Genomic DNA, 15,420 nt, shown 5'->3' on the forward strand with positions numbered 1-15,420 from the left:
CTGGGACAGTGGCGCAATGGACAACGCGTCTGACTATGAATCAGAAGATTGTAGATTCGACTCCTACCTGGCTCGTACATGTTGCCTTTATCGTATAGTGGTTAGTACTCTGCGTTGTGGCCGCAGCAACGCCGTTCGGAATCCAGGTCACGGAAGTAACCCTTTGCTTACTTATTTTTAATGATATTTACCCAAGGTTTAAGAATATTCATGGATTTTCAGGAAATACACAACACATTTTATCTACGGCTTGTTCTCTTTGTTCTAGATGGCAAAAATCTGGAAATATGTGATTTAGCCTGTTCCGAAAATGCGTTGTGGAAAAAAGTAAAAACTTCACAAGAGTTCTCAATCACATGAAAATATTTCGTTATTAGCTGGTTTCCATTTGATTTGCCTCACATGATTTCCGGATTCCAAGAAAATATTTCCTCTCTATCTGGTTCCGACTTGCTTTGCAATACATGAAAGGAACTTATGGCAATCGGATCCTTGTGTAAGTTTTGAGGTGATCCAGAAATGTGATGCATAAGCAACAATACGCGTTGCATCTGGGCCAGTGGCGCAATGGACAACGCGTCTGATTACGAATCAGAAGATTGTAGGTTCGACTCTTACCTGGCTCGTACATGTTGCCGTGATCGTATAGTGGTTAGTACTCTGCGTTGTGGCCGCACCAACCCCGTTCCGAATCCGGGTCACAGCAGTAACCCTTTGCTTACTTATTTTTAATGATATTTACCCAAGGTTTAAGAATATTCATGGATTTTCAGGAAATACACAACACATTTTATCTATGGCTTGTTCTCTTTGTTCTAGATGGCAAAAATCTGGAAATATGTGATTTAGCCTGTTCCGAAAATGTGTTGTGGAAAAAAGTAAAAACTTCACATTTTATCTACGGCTTGTTCTCTTTATTCTAGATGGCAAAAATCTGGAAATATGTGATTTAGCCTGTTCCGAAAATGTGTTGTGGAAAAAAGTAAAAACTTCACAAGAGTTCTCAATCACATGAAAATATTTAGTTATTAGCTGGTTTCCATTTGATTTGCCTCACATGATTTCCAGATTCCATGAAAATATTTCCCCTCTATCTGGTTCCGACTTGCTTTGCAATACATGAAAGGAACTTATGGCAATCGGATCCTTGTGTAAGTTTTGAGGTGATCCAGAAATGTGATGCATAAGCAACAATACTCGTTGCATCTGGGCCAGTGGCACAATGGACATCGCGTCTGACTACGAATCAGAAGATTGTAGTTTCGACTCCTATCTGGCTCGTACATGTTGCCTTTATCGTATAGTGGTTAGTACTCTGCGTTGTGGCCGCAGCAACCCCGGTCCGAATCCAGGTCACGGAAGTAACCCTTTGCTTACTTATTTTTAATGATATTTACCCAAGGTTTAAGAATATTCATGGATTTTCAGGAAATACACAACACATTTTATCTATGGCTTGTTCTCTTTGTTCTAGATGGCAAAAATCTGGAAATATGTGATTTAGCCTGTTCCGAAAATGTGTTGTGGAAAAAAGTAAAAACTTCACAAGAGTTCTCAATCACATGAAAATATTTCGTTATTAGCTGGTTTCCATTTGATTTGCCTCACATGATTTCCAGATTCCATGAAAATATTTCCCCTCTATCTGGTTCCGACTTGCTTTGCAATACATGAAAGGAACTTATGGCAATCGGATCCTTGTGTAAGTTTTGAGGTGATCCAGAAATGTGATGCATAAGCAACAATACGCGTTGCATCTGGGCCAGTGGCGCAATGGACAACGCGTCTGATTACGAATCAGAAGATTGTAGGTTCGACTCTTACCTGGCTCGTACATGTTGCCGTGATCGTATAGTGGTTAGTACTCTGCGTTGTGGCCGCACCAACCCCGTTCCGAATCCGGGTCACAGCAGTAACCCTTTGCTTACTTATTTTTAATGATATTTACCCAAGGTTTAAGAATATTCATGGATTTTCAGGAAGTACACAACACATTTTATCTACGGCTTGTTCTCTTTGTTCTAGATGGCAAAAATCTGGAAATATGTGATTTAGCCTGTTCCGAAAATGTGTTGTGGAAAAAAGTAAAAACTTCACATTTTATCTACGGCTTGTTCTCTTTATTCTAGATGGCAAAAATCTGGAAATATGTGATTTAGCCTGTTCCGAAAATGTGTTGTGGAAAAAAGTAAAAACTTCACAAGAGTTCTCAATCACATGAAAATATTTCGTTATTAGCTGGTTTCCATTTGATTTGCCTCACATGATTTCCAGATTCCATGAAAATATTTCCCCTCTATCTGGTTCCGACTTGCTTTGCAATACATGAAAGGAACTTATGGCAATCGGATCCTTGTGTAAGTTTTGAGGTGATCCAGAAATGTGATGCATAAGCAACAATACTCTTTGCTTCTGGGCCAGTGGCGCAATGGACAACGCGTCTGACTATGAATCAGAAGATTGTAGTTTCGACTCCTACCTGGCTCGTACATGTTGCCGTGATCGTATAGTGGTTAGTACTCTGCGTTGTGGCTGCAGCAACCCCGGTCCGAATCCGGGTCACGGCAGTAACCCTTTGCTTACTTATTTTTAATGATATTTACCCAAGGTTTAAGAATATTCATGGATTTTCAGGAAATACACAACACATTTTATCTACGGCTTGTTCTCTTTGTTCTAGATGGCAAAAATCTGGAAATATGTGATTTAGCCTGTTCCGAAAATGTGTTGTGGAAAAAAGTAAAAACTTCACAAGAGTTCTCAATCACATGAAAATATTTCGTTATTAGCTGGTTTCCATTTGATTTGCCTCACATGATTTCCGGATTCCATGAAAATATTTCCCCTCTATCTGGTTCCGACTTGCTTTGCAATACATGAAAGGAACTTATGGCAATCGGATCCTTGTGTAAGTTTTGAGGTGATCCAGAAATGTGATGCATAAGCAACAATCCTCGTTGCATCTGGGCCAGTGGCGCAATGGACAACGCATCTGACTACGAATCAGAAGATTGTAGGTTCGACTCTTACCTGGCTCGTACATGTTGCCGTGATCGTATAGTGGTTAGTACTCTGCGTTGTGCCCGCAGCAACCCCGTTCCGAATCCGGGTCACAACAGTAACCCTTTGCTTACTTATTTTTAATGATATTTACCCAAGGTTTAAGAATATTCATGGATTTTCAGGAAATACACAACACATTTTATCTACGGCTTGTTCTCTTTATTCTAGATGGCAAAAATCTGGAAATATGTGATTTAGCCTGTTCCGAAAATGTGTTGTGGAAAAAAGTAAAAACTTCACAAGAGTTCTCAATCACATGAAAATATTTAGTTATTAGCTGGTTTCCATTTGATTTGCCTCACATGATTTCCAGATTCCATGAAAATATTTCCCCTCTATCTGGTTCCGACTTGCTTTGCAATACATGAAAGGAACTTATGGCAATCGGATCCTTGTGTAAGTTTTGAGGTGATCCAGAAATGTGATGCATAAGCAACAATACGCGTTGCATCTGGGCCAGTGGCGCAATGGACAACGCGTCTGATTACGAATCAGAAGATTGTAGGTTCGACTCTTACCTGGCTCGTACATGTTGCCGTGATCGTATAGTGGTTAGTACTCTGCGTTGTGGCCGCACCAACCCCGTTCCGAATCCGGGTCACAGCAGTAACCCTTTGCTTACTTATTTTTAATGATATTTACCCAAGGTTTAAGAATATTCATGGATTTTCAGGAAGTACACAACACATTTTATCTACGGCTTGTTCTCTTTGTTCTAGATGGCAAAAATCTGGAAATATGTGATTTAGCCTGTTCCGAAAATGTGTTGTGGAAAAAAGTAAAAACTTCACAAGAGTTCTCAATCACATGAAAATATTTCGTTATTAGCTGGTTTCCATTTGATTTGCCTCACATGATTTCCGGATTCCATGAAAATATTTCCCCTCTATCTGGTTCCGACTTGCTTTGCAATACATGAAAGGAACTTATGGCAATTGGATCCTTGTGTATGTTTTGAGGTGATCCAGAAATGTGATGCATAAGCAACAATCCTCATTGCATCTGGGCCAGTGGCGCAATGGACAACACGTCTGACTACGAATCAGAAGATTGTAGGTTCGACTCCTACCTGGCTCGTACATGTTGCCGTGATCGTATAGTGGTTAGTACTCTGCGTTGTGGCCGCAGCAACCCCGGTCCGAATCCGGGTCACGGCAGTAACCCTTTGCTTACTTATTTTTAATGATATTTACCCAAGGTTTAAGAATATTCATGGATTTTCAGGAAATACACAACACATTTTATCTACGGCTTGTTCTCTTTGTTCTAGATGGCAAAAATCTGGAAATATGTGATTTAGCCTGTTCCGAAAATGTGTTGTGGAAAAAAGTAAAAACTTCACAAGAGTTCTCAATCACATGAAAATATTTAGTTATTAGCTGGTTTCCATTTGATTTGCCTCACATGATTTCCAGATTCCATGAAAATATTTCCCCTCTATCTGGTTCCGACTTGCTTTGCAATACATGAAAGGAACTTATGGCAATCGGATCCTTGTGTAAGTTTTGAGGTGATCCAGAAATGTGATGCATAAGCAACAATACGCATTGCATCTGGGCCAGTGGCGCAATGGACAACGCGTCTGATTACGAATCAGAAGATTGTAGGTTCGACTCTTACCTGGCTCGTACATGTTGCCGTGATCGTATAGTGGTTAGTACTCTGCGTTGTGGCCGCACCAACCCCGTTCCGAATCCGGGTCACAGCAGTAACCCTTTGCTTACTTATTTTTAATGATATTTACCCAAGGTTTAAGAATATTCATGGATTTTCAGGAAATACACAACACATTTTATCTACGGCTTGTTCTCTTTGTTCTAGATGGCAAAAATCTGGAAATATGTGATTTAGCCTGTTCCGAAAATGTGTTGTGGAAAAAAGTAAAAACTTCACAAGAGTTCTCAATCACATGAAAATATTTCGTTATTAGCTGGTTTCCATTTGATTTGCCTCACATGATTTCCAGATTCCATGAAAATATTTCCCCTCTATCTGGTTCCGACTTGCTTTGCAATACATGAAAGGAACTTATGGCAATCGGATCCTTGTGTAAGTTTTGAGGTGATCCAGAAATGTGATGCATAAGCAACAATACTCTTTGCTTCTGGGCCAGTGGCGCAATGGACAACGCGTCTGACTATGAATCAGAAGATTGTAGTTTCGACTCCTACCTGGCTCGTACATGTTGCCGTGATCGTATAGTGGTTAGTACTCTGCGTTGTGGACGCAGCAACCCCGGTCCGAATCCGGGTCACGGCAGTAACCCTTTGCTTACTTATTTTTAATGATATTTACCCAAGGTTTAAGAATATTCATGGATTTTCAGGAAATACACAACACATTTTATCTACGGCTTGTTCTCTTTGTTCTAGATGGCAAATATCTGGAAATATGTGATTTAGCCTGTTCCGAAAATGTGTTGTGGAAAAAAGTAAAAACTTCACAAGAGTTCTCAATCACATGAAAATATTTCGTTATTAGCTGGTTTCCATTTTATTTGCCTCACATGATTTCCGGATTCCATGAAAATATTTCCCCTCTATCTGGTTCCGACTTGCTTTGCAATACATGAAAGGAACTTATGGCAATCGGATCCTTGTGTAAGTTTTGAGGTGATCCAGAAATGCGATGCATAAGCAACAATGCGCGTTGCATCTGGGCCAGTGGCGCAATGGACAACGCGTCTGACTACGAATCAGAAGATTGTAGGTTCGACTCCTACTTGGCTCGTACATGTTGCCGTGATCGTATAGTGGTTAGTACTCTGCGTTGTGGCCGCAGCAACCCCGGTCCGAATCTGGGTCACGGCAGTAACCCTTTGCTTTCTTATTTTTAATGATATTTACCCAAGGTTTAAGAATATTCATGGATTTTCAGGAAATACACAACACATTTTATCTACGGCTTGTTCTCTTTGTTCTAGATGGCAAAAATCTGGAAATATGTGATTTAGCCTGTTCCGAAAATGTGTTGCGGAAAAAAGTAAAAACTTCACAAGAGTTCTCAATCACATGAAAATATTTCGTTATTAGCTGGTTTCCATTTTATTTGCCTCACATGATTTCCGGATTCCATGAAAATATTTCCCCTCTATCTGGTTCCGACTTGCTTTGCAATACATGAAAGGAACTTATGGCAATCGGATCCTTGTGTAAGTTTTGAGGTGATCCAGAAATGTGATGCATAAGCAACAATCCTTGTTGCATCTGGGCCAGTGGCGCAATGGACAACGCGTCTGACTACGAATCAGAAGATTGTAGATTCGACTCTTACCTGGCTCGTACATGTTGCCGTGATCGTATAGTGGTTAGTACCCTGCGTTGTGCCCACAGCAGTAACCCTTTGCTTACTTATTTTTAATGATATTTACCCAAGGTTTAAGAATATTCATGGATTTTCAGGAAATACACAACACATTTTATCTACGGCTTGTTCTCTTTGTTCTAGATGGCAAAAATCTGGAAATATGTGATTTAGCCTGTTCCGAAAATGTGTTGTGGAAAAAAGTAAAAACTTCACAAGAGTTCTCAATCACATGAAAATATTTAGTTATTAGCTGGTTTCCATTTGATTTGCCTCACATGATTTCCAGATTCCATGAAAATATTTCCCCTCTATCTGGTTCCGACTTGCTTTGCAATACATGAAAGGAACTTATGGCAATCGGATCCTTGTGTAAGTTTTGAGGTGATCCAGAAATGTGATGCATAAGCAACAATCCGCGTTGCATCTGGGCCAGTGGGGCAATGGACAACGCGTCTGACTACGAATCAGAAGATTGTAGGTTCGACCCCTACCTGGCTCGTACATGTTGCTGTGATCGTATAGTGGTTAGTACTCTGCGTTGTGGCCGCAGCAACCCCGGTCCGAATCCGGGTCACGGCAGTAACCCTTTGCTTTCTTATTTTTAATGATATTTACCCAAGGTTTAAGAATATTCATGGATTTTCAGGAAATACACAACACATTTTATCTACGGCTTGTTCTCTTTGTTCTAGATGGCAAAAATCTGGAAATATGTGATTTAGCCTGTTCCGAAAATGTGTTGCGGAAAAAAGTAAAAACTTCACAAGAGTTCTCAATCACATGAAAATATTTCGTTATTAGCTGGTTTCCATTTTATTTGCCTCATATGATTTCCGGATTCCATGAAAATATTTCCCCTCTATCTGGTTCCGACTTGCTTTGCAATACATGAAAGGAACTTATGGCAATCGGATCCTTGTGTAAGTTTTGAGGTGATCCAGAAATGTGATGCATAAGCAACAATCCTTGTTGCATCTGGGCCAGTGGCGCAATGGACAACGCGTCTGACTAAGAATCCGAAGATTGTAGGTTCGACTCTTACCTGGCTCGTACATGTTGCTGTGATCGTATAGTGGTTAGTACCCTGCGTTGTGCCCACAGCAGTAACCCTTTGCTTACTTATTTTTAATGATATTTACCCAAGGTTTAAGAATATTCATGGATTTTCAGGAAATACACAACACATTTTATCTACGGCTTGTTCTCTTTGTTCTAGATGGCAAAAATCTGGAAATATGTGATTTAGCCTGTTCCGAAAATGTGTTGTGGAAAAAAGTAAAAACTTCACAAGAGTTCTCAATCACATGAAAATATTTCGTTATTAGCTGGTTTCCATTTTATTTGCCTCACATGATTTCCGGATTCCATGAAAATATTTCCCCTCTATCTGGTTCCGACTTGCTTTGCAATACATGAAAGGAACTTATGGCAATCGGATCCTTGTGTAAGTTTTGAGGTGATCCAGAAATGCGATGCATAAGCAACAATCCGCGTTGCATCTGGGCCAGTGGCGCAATGGACAACGCGTCTGACTACGAATCAGAAGATTGTAGGTTCGACTCCTACCTGGCTCGTACATGTTGCCGTGATCGTATAGTGGTTAGTACTCTGCGTTGTGGCCGCAGCAACCCCGGTCCGAATCCGGGTCACGGCAGTAACCCTTTGCTTTCTTATTTTTAATGATATTTACCCAAGGTTTAAGAATATTCATGGATTTTCAGGAAATACACAACACATTTTATCTACGGCTTGTTCTCTTTGTTCTAGATGGCAAAAATCTGGAAATATGTGATTTAGCCTGTTCCGAAAATGTGTTGCGGAAAAAAGTAAAAACTTCACAAGAGTTCTCAATCACATGAAAATATTTCGTTATTAGCTGGTTTCCATTTTATTTGCCTCACATGATTTCCGGATTCCATGAAAATATTTCCCCTCTATCTTTTTCCGACTTGCTTTGCAATACATGAAAGGAACTTATGGCAATCGGATCCTTGTGTAAGTTTTGAGGTGATCCAGAAATGTGATGCATAAGCAACAATCCTTGTTGCATCTGGGCCAGAGGCGCAATGGACAACGCGTCTGACTACGAATCAGAAGATTGTAGGTTTGACTCCAACCTGGCTCGTACATGTTGCCGTGATCGTATAGTGGTTAGTACTCTGCGTTGTGGCCGCAGCAACCCCGGTCCGAATCTGGGTCACGGCAGTAACCATTTGCTTAGTTATTTTTAATGATATTTACCCAAGGTTTAAGAATATTCATGGATTTTCAGGAAATACACAACACATTTTATCTACGGCTTGTTCTCTTTGTTCTAGATGGCAAAAATCTGGAAATATGTGATTTAGCCTGTTCCGAAAATGTGTTGTGGAAAAAAGTAAAAACTTCACAAGAGTTCTCAATCACATGAAAATATTTCGTTATTAGCTGGTTTCCATTTGATTTGCCTCACATGATTTCCGGATTCCATGAAAATATTTCCCCTCTATCTGGTTCCGACTTGCTTTGCAATACATGAAAGGAACTTATGGCAATCGGATCCTTGTGTAAGTTTTGAGGTGATCCAGAAATGTGATGCATAAGCAACAATCCGCGTTGCATCTGGGCCAGTGGCGCAATGGACAACGCGTCTGACTACGAATCAGAAGATTGTAGGTTCGACTCCTACCTGGCTCGTACATGTTGCCGTGATCGTATAGTGGTTAGTACTCTGCGTTGTGGCAGCAGCAGTAACCCTTTACTTACTTATTTTTAATGATATTTACCCAAGGTTTAAGAATATTCATTGATTTTCAGGAAATACACAACACATTTTATCTACGGCTTGTTCTCTTTGTTCTAGATGGCAAAAATCTGGAAATATGTGATTTAGCCTGTTCCGAAAATGTGTTGTGGAAAAAAGTAAAAACTTCACAAGAGTTCTCAATCACATGAAAATATTTCGTTATTAGCTGGTTTCCATTTGATTTGCCTCACATGATTTCCGGATTCCATGAAAATATTTCCCCTCTATCTGGTTCCGACTTGCTTTGCAATACATGAAAGGAACTTATGGCAATCGGATCCTTGTGTAAGTTTTGAGGTGATCCAGAAATGTGATGCATAAGCAACAATCCTTGTTGCATCTGGGCCAGTGGCGCAATGGACAACGCGTCTGACTACGAATCAGAAGATTGTAGATTCGACTCTTACCTGGCTCGTACATGTTGCCGTGATCGTATAGTGGTTAGTACCCTGCGTTGTGCCCACAGCAGTAACCCTTTGCTTACTTATTTTTAATGATATTTACCCAAGGTTTAAGAATATTCATGGATTTTCAGGAAATACACAACACATTTTATCTACGGCTTGTTCTCTTTGTTCTAGATGGCAAAAATCTGGAAATATGTGATTTAGCCTGTTCCGAAAATGTGTTGTGGAAAAAAGTAAAAACTTCACAAGAGTTCTCAATCACATGAAAATATTTAGTTATTAGCTGGTTTCCATTTGATTTGCCTCACATGATTTCCAGATTCCATGAAAATATTTCCCCTCTATCTGGTTCCGACTTGCTTTGCAATACATGAAAGGAACTTATGGCAATCGGATCCTTGTGTAAGTTTTGAGGTGATCCAGAAATGTGATGCATAAGCAACAATCCGCGTTGCATCTGGGCCAGTGGCGCAATGGACAACGCGTCTGACTACGAATCAGAAGATTGTAGGTTTGACTCCTACCTGGCTCGTACATGTTGCTGTGATCGTATAGTGGTTAGTACTCTGCGTTGTGGCCGCAGCAACCCCGGTCCGAATCCGGGTCACGGCAGTAACCCTTTGCTTTCTTATTTTTAATGATATTTACCCAAGGTTTAAGAATATTCATGGATTTTCAGGAAATACACAACACATTTTATCTACGGCTTGTTCTCTTTGTTCTAGATGGCAAAAATCTGGAAATATGTGATTTAGCCTGTTCCGAAAATGTGTTGCGGAAAAAAGTAAAAACTTCACAAGAGTTCTCAATCACATGAAAATATTTCGTTATTAGCTGGTTTCCATTTTATTTGCCTCACATGATTTCCGGATTCCATGAAAATATTTCCCCTCTATCTGGTTCCGACTTGCTTTGCAATACATGAAAGGAACTTATGGCAATCGGATCCTTGTGTAAGTTTTGAGGTGATCCAGAAATGTGATGCATAAGCAACAATCCTTGTTGCATCTGGGCCAGTGGCGCAATGGACAACGCGTCTGACTAAGAATCCGAAGATTGTAGGTTCGACTCTTACCTGGCTCGTACATGTTGCCGTGATCGTATAGTGGTTAGTACCCTGCGTTGTGCCCACAGCAGTAACCCTTTGCTTACTTATTTTTAATGATATTTACCCAAGGTTTAAGAATATTCATGGATTTTCAGGAAATACACAACACATTTTATCTACGGCTTGTTCTCTTTGTTCTAGATGGCAAAAATCTGGAAATATGTGATTTAGCCTGTTCCGAAAATGTGTTGTGGAAAAAAGTAAAAACTTCACAAGAGTTCTCAATCACATGAAAATATTTCGTTATTAGCTGGTTTCCATTTTATTTGCCTCACATGATTTCCGGATTCCATGAAAATATTTCCCCTCTATCTGGTTCCGACTTGCTTTGCAATACATGAAAGGAACTTATGGCAATCGGATCCTTGTGTAAGTTTTGAGGTGATCCAGAAATGCGATGCATAAGCAACAATCCGCGTTGCATCTGGGCCAGTGGTGCAATGGACAACGCGTCTGACTACGAATCAGAAGATTGTAGGTTCGACTCCTACCTGGCTCGTACATGTTGCCGTGATCGTATAGTGGTTAGTACTCTGCGTTGTGGCCGCAGCAACCCCGGTCCGAATCCGGGTCACGGCAGTAACCCTTTGCTTTCTTATTTTTAATGATATTTACCCAAGGTTTAAGAATATTCATGGATTTTCAGGAAATACACAACACATTTTATCTACGGCTTGTTCTCTTTGTTCTAGATGGCAAAAATCTGGAAATATGTGATTTAGCCTGTTCCGAAAATGTGTTGCGGAAAAAAGTAAAAACTTCACAAGAGTTCTCAATCACATGAAAATATTTCGTTATTAGCTGGTTTCCATTTGATTTGCCTCACATGATTTCCGGATTCCATGAAAATATTTCCCCTCTATCTGGTTCCGACTTGCTTTGCAATACATGAAAGGAACTTATGGCAATCGGATCCTTGTGTAAGTTTTGAGGTGATCCAGAAATGTGATGCATAAGCAACAATCCTTGTTGCATCTGGGCCAGAGGCGCAATGGACAACGCGTCTGACTACGAATCAGAAGATTGTAGGTTTGACTCCAACCTGGCTCGTACATGTTGCCGTGATCGTATAGTGGTTAGTACTCTGCGTTGTGGCCGCAGCAACCCCGGTCCGAATCTGGGTCACGGCAGTAACCATTTGCTTAGTTATTTTTAATGATATTTACCCAAGGTTTAAGAATATTCATGGATTTTCAGGAAATACACAACACATTTTATCTACGGCTTGTTCTCTTTGTTCTAGATGGCAAAAATCTGGAAATATGTGATTTAGCCTGTTCCGAAAATGTGTTGTGGAAAAAAGTAAAAACTTCACAAGAGTTCTCAATCACATGAAAATATTTCGTTATTAGCTGGTTTCCATTTGATTTGCCTCACATGATTTCCGGATTCCATGAAAATATTTCCCCTCTATCTGGTTCCGACTTGCTTTGCAATACATGAAAGGAACTTATGGCAATCGGATCCTTGTGTAAGTTTTGAGGTGATCCAGAAATGTGATGCATAAGCAACAATCCGCGTTGCATCTGGGCCAGTGGCGCAATGGACAACGCGTCTGACTACGAATCAGAAGATTGTAGGTTTGACTCCTACCTGGCTCGTACATGTTGCTGTGATCGTATAGTGGTTAGTACTCTGCGTTGTGGCCGCAGCAACCCCGGTCCGAATCCGGGTCACGGCAGTAACCCTTTGCTTTCTTATTTTTAATCATATTTACCCAAGGTTTAAGAATATTCATGGATTTTCAGGAAATACACAACACATTTTATCTACGGCTTGTTCTCTTTGTTCTAGATGGCAAAAATCTGGAAATATGTGATTTAGCCTGTTCCGAAAATGTGTTGCGGAAAAAAGTAAAAACTTCACAAGAGTTCTCAATCACATGAAAATATTTCGTTATTAGCTGGTTTCCATTTTATTTGCCTCACATGATTTCCGGATTCCATGAAAATATTTCCCCTCTATCTGGTTCCGACTTGCTTTGCAATACATGAAAGGAACTTATGGCAATCGGATCCTTGTGTAAGTTTTGAGGTGATCCAGAAATGTGATGCATAAGCAACAATCCTTGTTGCATCTGGGCCAGTGGCGCAATGGACAACGCGTCTGACTAAGAATCCGAAGATTGTAGGTTCGACTCTTACCTGGCTCGTACATGTTGCCGTGATCGTATAGTGGTTAGTACCCTGCGTTGTGCCCACAGCAGTAACCCTTTGCTTACTTATTTTTAATGATATTTACCCAAGGTTTAAGAATATTCATGGATTTTCAGGAAATACACAACACATTTTATCTACGGCTTGTTCTCTTTGTTCTAGATGGCAAAAATCTGGAAATATGTGATTTAGCCTGTTCCGAAAATGTGTTGTGGAAAAAAGTAAAAACTTCACAAGAGTTCTCAATCACATGAAAATATTTCGTTATTAGCTGGTTTCCATTTTATTTGCCTCACATGATTTCCGGATTCCATGAAAATATTTCCCCTCTATCTGGTTCCGACTTGCTTTGCAATACATGAAAGGAACTTATGGCAATCGGATCCTTGTGTAAGTTTTGAGGTGATCCAGAAATGCGATGCATAAGCAACAATCCGCGTTGCATCTGGGCCAGTGGTGCAATGGACAACGCGTCTGACTACGAATCAGAAGATTGTAGGTTCGACTCCTACCTGGCTCGTACATGTTGCCGTGATCGTATAGTGGTTAGTACTCTGCGTTGTGGCCGCAGCAACCCCGGTCCGAATCCGGGTCACGGCAGTAACCCTTTGCTTTCTTATTTTTAATGATATTTACCCAAGGTTTAAGAATATTCATGGATTTTCAGGAAATACACAACACATTTTATCTACGGCTTGTTCTCTTTGTTCTAGATGGCAAAAATCTGGAAATATGTGATTTAGCCTGTTCCGAAAATGTGTTGCGGAAAAAAGTAAAAACTTCACAAGAGTTCTCAATCACATGAAAATATTTCGTTATTAGCTGGTTTCCATTTGATTTGCCTCACATGATTTCCGGATTCCATGAAAATATTTCCCCTCTATCTGGTTCCGACTTGCTTTGCAATACATGAAAGGAACTTATGGCAATCGGATCCTTGTGTAAGTTTTGAGGTGATCCAGAAATGTGATGCATAAGCAACAATCCTTGTTGCATCTGGGCCAGAGGCGCAATGGACAACGCGTCTGACTACGAATCAGAAGATTGTAGGTTTGACTCCAACCTGGCTCGTACATGTTGCCGTGATCGTATAGTGGTTAGTACTCTGCGTTGTGGCCGCAGCAACCCCGGTCCGAATCTGGGTCACGGCAGTAACCATTTGCTTAGTTATTTTTAATGATATTTACCCAAGGTTTAAGAATATTCATGGATTTTCAGGAAATACACAACACATTTTATCTACGGCTTGTTCTCTTTGTTCTAGATGGCAAAAATCTGGAAATATGTGATTTAGCCTGTTCCGAAAATGTGTTGTGGAAAAAAGTAAAAACTTCACAAGAGTTCTCAATCACATGAAAATATTTCGTTATTAGCTGGTTTCCATTTGATTTGCCTCACATGATTTCCGGATTCCATGAAAATATTTCCCCTCTATCTGGTTCCGACTTGCTTTGCAATACATGAAAGGAACTTATGGCAATCGGATCCTTGTGTAAGTTTTGAGGTGATCCAGAAATGTGATGCATAAGCAACAATCCTCGTTGCATCTGGGCCAGTGGCGCAATGGACAACGCGTCTGACTACGAATCAGAAGTTTGTAGGTTCGACTCCTACCTGGCTCGTACATGTTGCCGTGATCGTATAGTGGTTAGTACTCTGCGTTGTGGCCGCAGCAACCCCGGTCCGAATCCGGGTCACGGCAGTAACCCTTTGCTTACTTATTTTTAATGATATTTACCCAAGGTTTAAGAATATTCATGGATTTTCAGGAAATACACAACACATTTTATCTACGGCTTGTTCTCTTTGTTCTAGATGGCAAAAATCTGGAAATATGTGATTTAGCCTGTTCCGAAAATGTGTTGTGGAAAAAAGTAAAAACTTCACAAGAGTTCTCAATCACATGAAAATATTTCGTTATTAGATGGTTTCCATTTGATTTGCCTCACATGATTTCCGGATTCCATGAAAATATTTCCCCTCTATCTGGTTCCGACTTGCTTTGCAATACATGAAAGGAACTTATGGCAATCGGATCCTTGTGTAAGTTTTGAGGTGATCCAGAAATGTGATGCATAAGCAACAATCCTCGTTGCATCTGGGCCAGTGGCGCAATGGACAACGCGTCTGACTACGAATCAGAAGATTGTAGGTTCGACTCCTACCTGGCTCGTACATGTTGCCGTGATCGTATAGTGGTTAGTACTCTGCGTTGTGGCAGCAGCAGTAACCCTTTACTTACTTATTTTTAATGATATTTACCCAAGGTTTAAGAATATTCATTGATTTTCAGGAAATACACAACACATTTTATCTACGGCTTGTTCTCTTTGTTCTAGATGGCAAAAATCTGGAAATATGTGATTTAGCCTGTTCCGAAAATGTGTTGTGGAAAAAAGTAAAAACTTCACAAGAGTTCTCAATCACATGAAAATATTTCGTTATTAGCTGGTTTCCATTTGATTTGCCTCACATGATTTCCAGATTCCATGAAAATATTTCCCCTCTATCTGGTTCCGACTTGCTTTGCAATACATGAAAGGAACTTATGGCAATCGGATCCTTGTGGAAGTTTTGAGGTGATCCAGAAATGTG

At 40.3% G+C, this 15,420-nt stretch overlaps 5 non-coding genes across 5 annotated transcripts; all 5 read left to right on the forward strand.

The window, feature by feature from the left end:
- The first annotated feature begins 2,414 nt into the window (after positions 1-2,414).
- On the forward strand, positions 2,415-2,487 carry TRNAH-AUG (transfer RNA histidin (anticodon AUG)). Its single transcript has one exon. It is a non-coding gene; the product is annotated as a tRNA-His (tRNA).
- Positions 2,488-5,169: 2,682 nt separating this feature from the next.
- TRNAH-AUG (transfer RNA histidin (anticodon AUG)) lies at positions 5,170-5,242 on the forward strand. The gene has a single exon. It is a non-coding gene; the product is annotated as a tRNA-His (tRNA).
- Positions 5,243-7,870: 2,628 nt separating this feature from the next.
- Positions 7,871-7,943, forward strand: TRNAR-ACG (transfer RNA arginine (anticodon ACG)). The gene has a single exon. It is a non-coding gene; the product is annotated as a tRNA-Arg (tRNA).
- A 1,029-nt stretch (positions 7,944-8,972) lies between these two features.
- Positions 8,973-9,045, forward strand: TRNAR-ACG (transfer RNA arginine (anticodon ACG)). The gene has a single exon. It is a non-coding gene; the product is annotated as a tRNA-Arg (tRNA).
- Positions 9,046-14,925: 5,880 nt separating this feature from the next.
- Positions 14,926-14,998, forward strand: TRNAR-ACG (transfer RNA arginine (anticodon ACG)). The gene has a single exon. It is a non-coding gene; the product is annotated as a tRNA-Arg (tRNA).
- The last annotated feature ends 422 nt before the right edge of the window (positions 14,999-15,420 follow it).

The sequence above is a fragment of the Rhinoderma darwinii genome, chromosome 3, assembly GCF_050947455.1.
Source record: "Rhinoderma darwinii isolate aRhiDar2 chromosome 3, aRhiDar2.hap1, whole genome shotgun sequence".
NCBI lineage: Eukaryota > Metazoa > Chordata > Amphibia > Anura > Rhinodermatidae > Rhinoderma > Rhinoderma darwinii.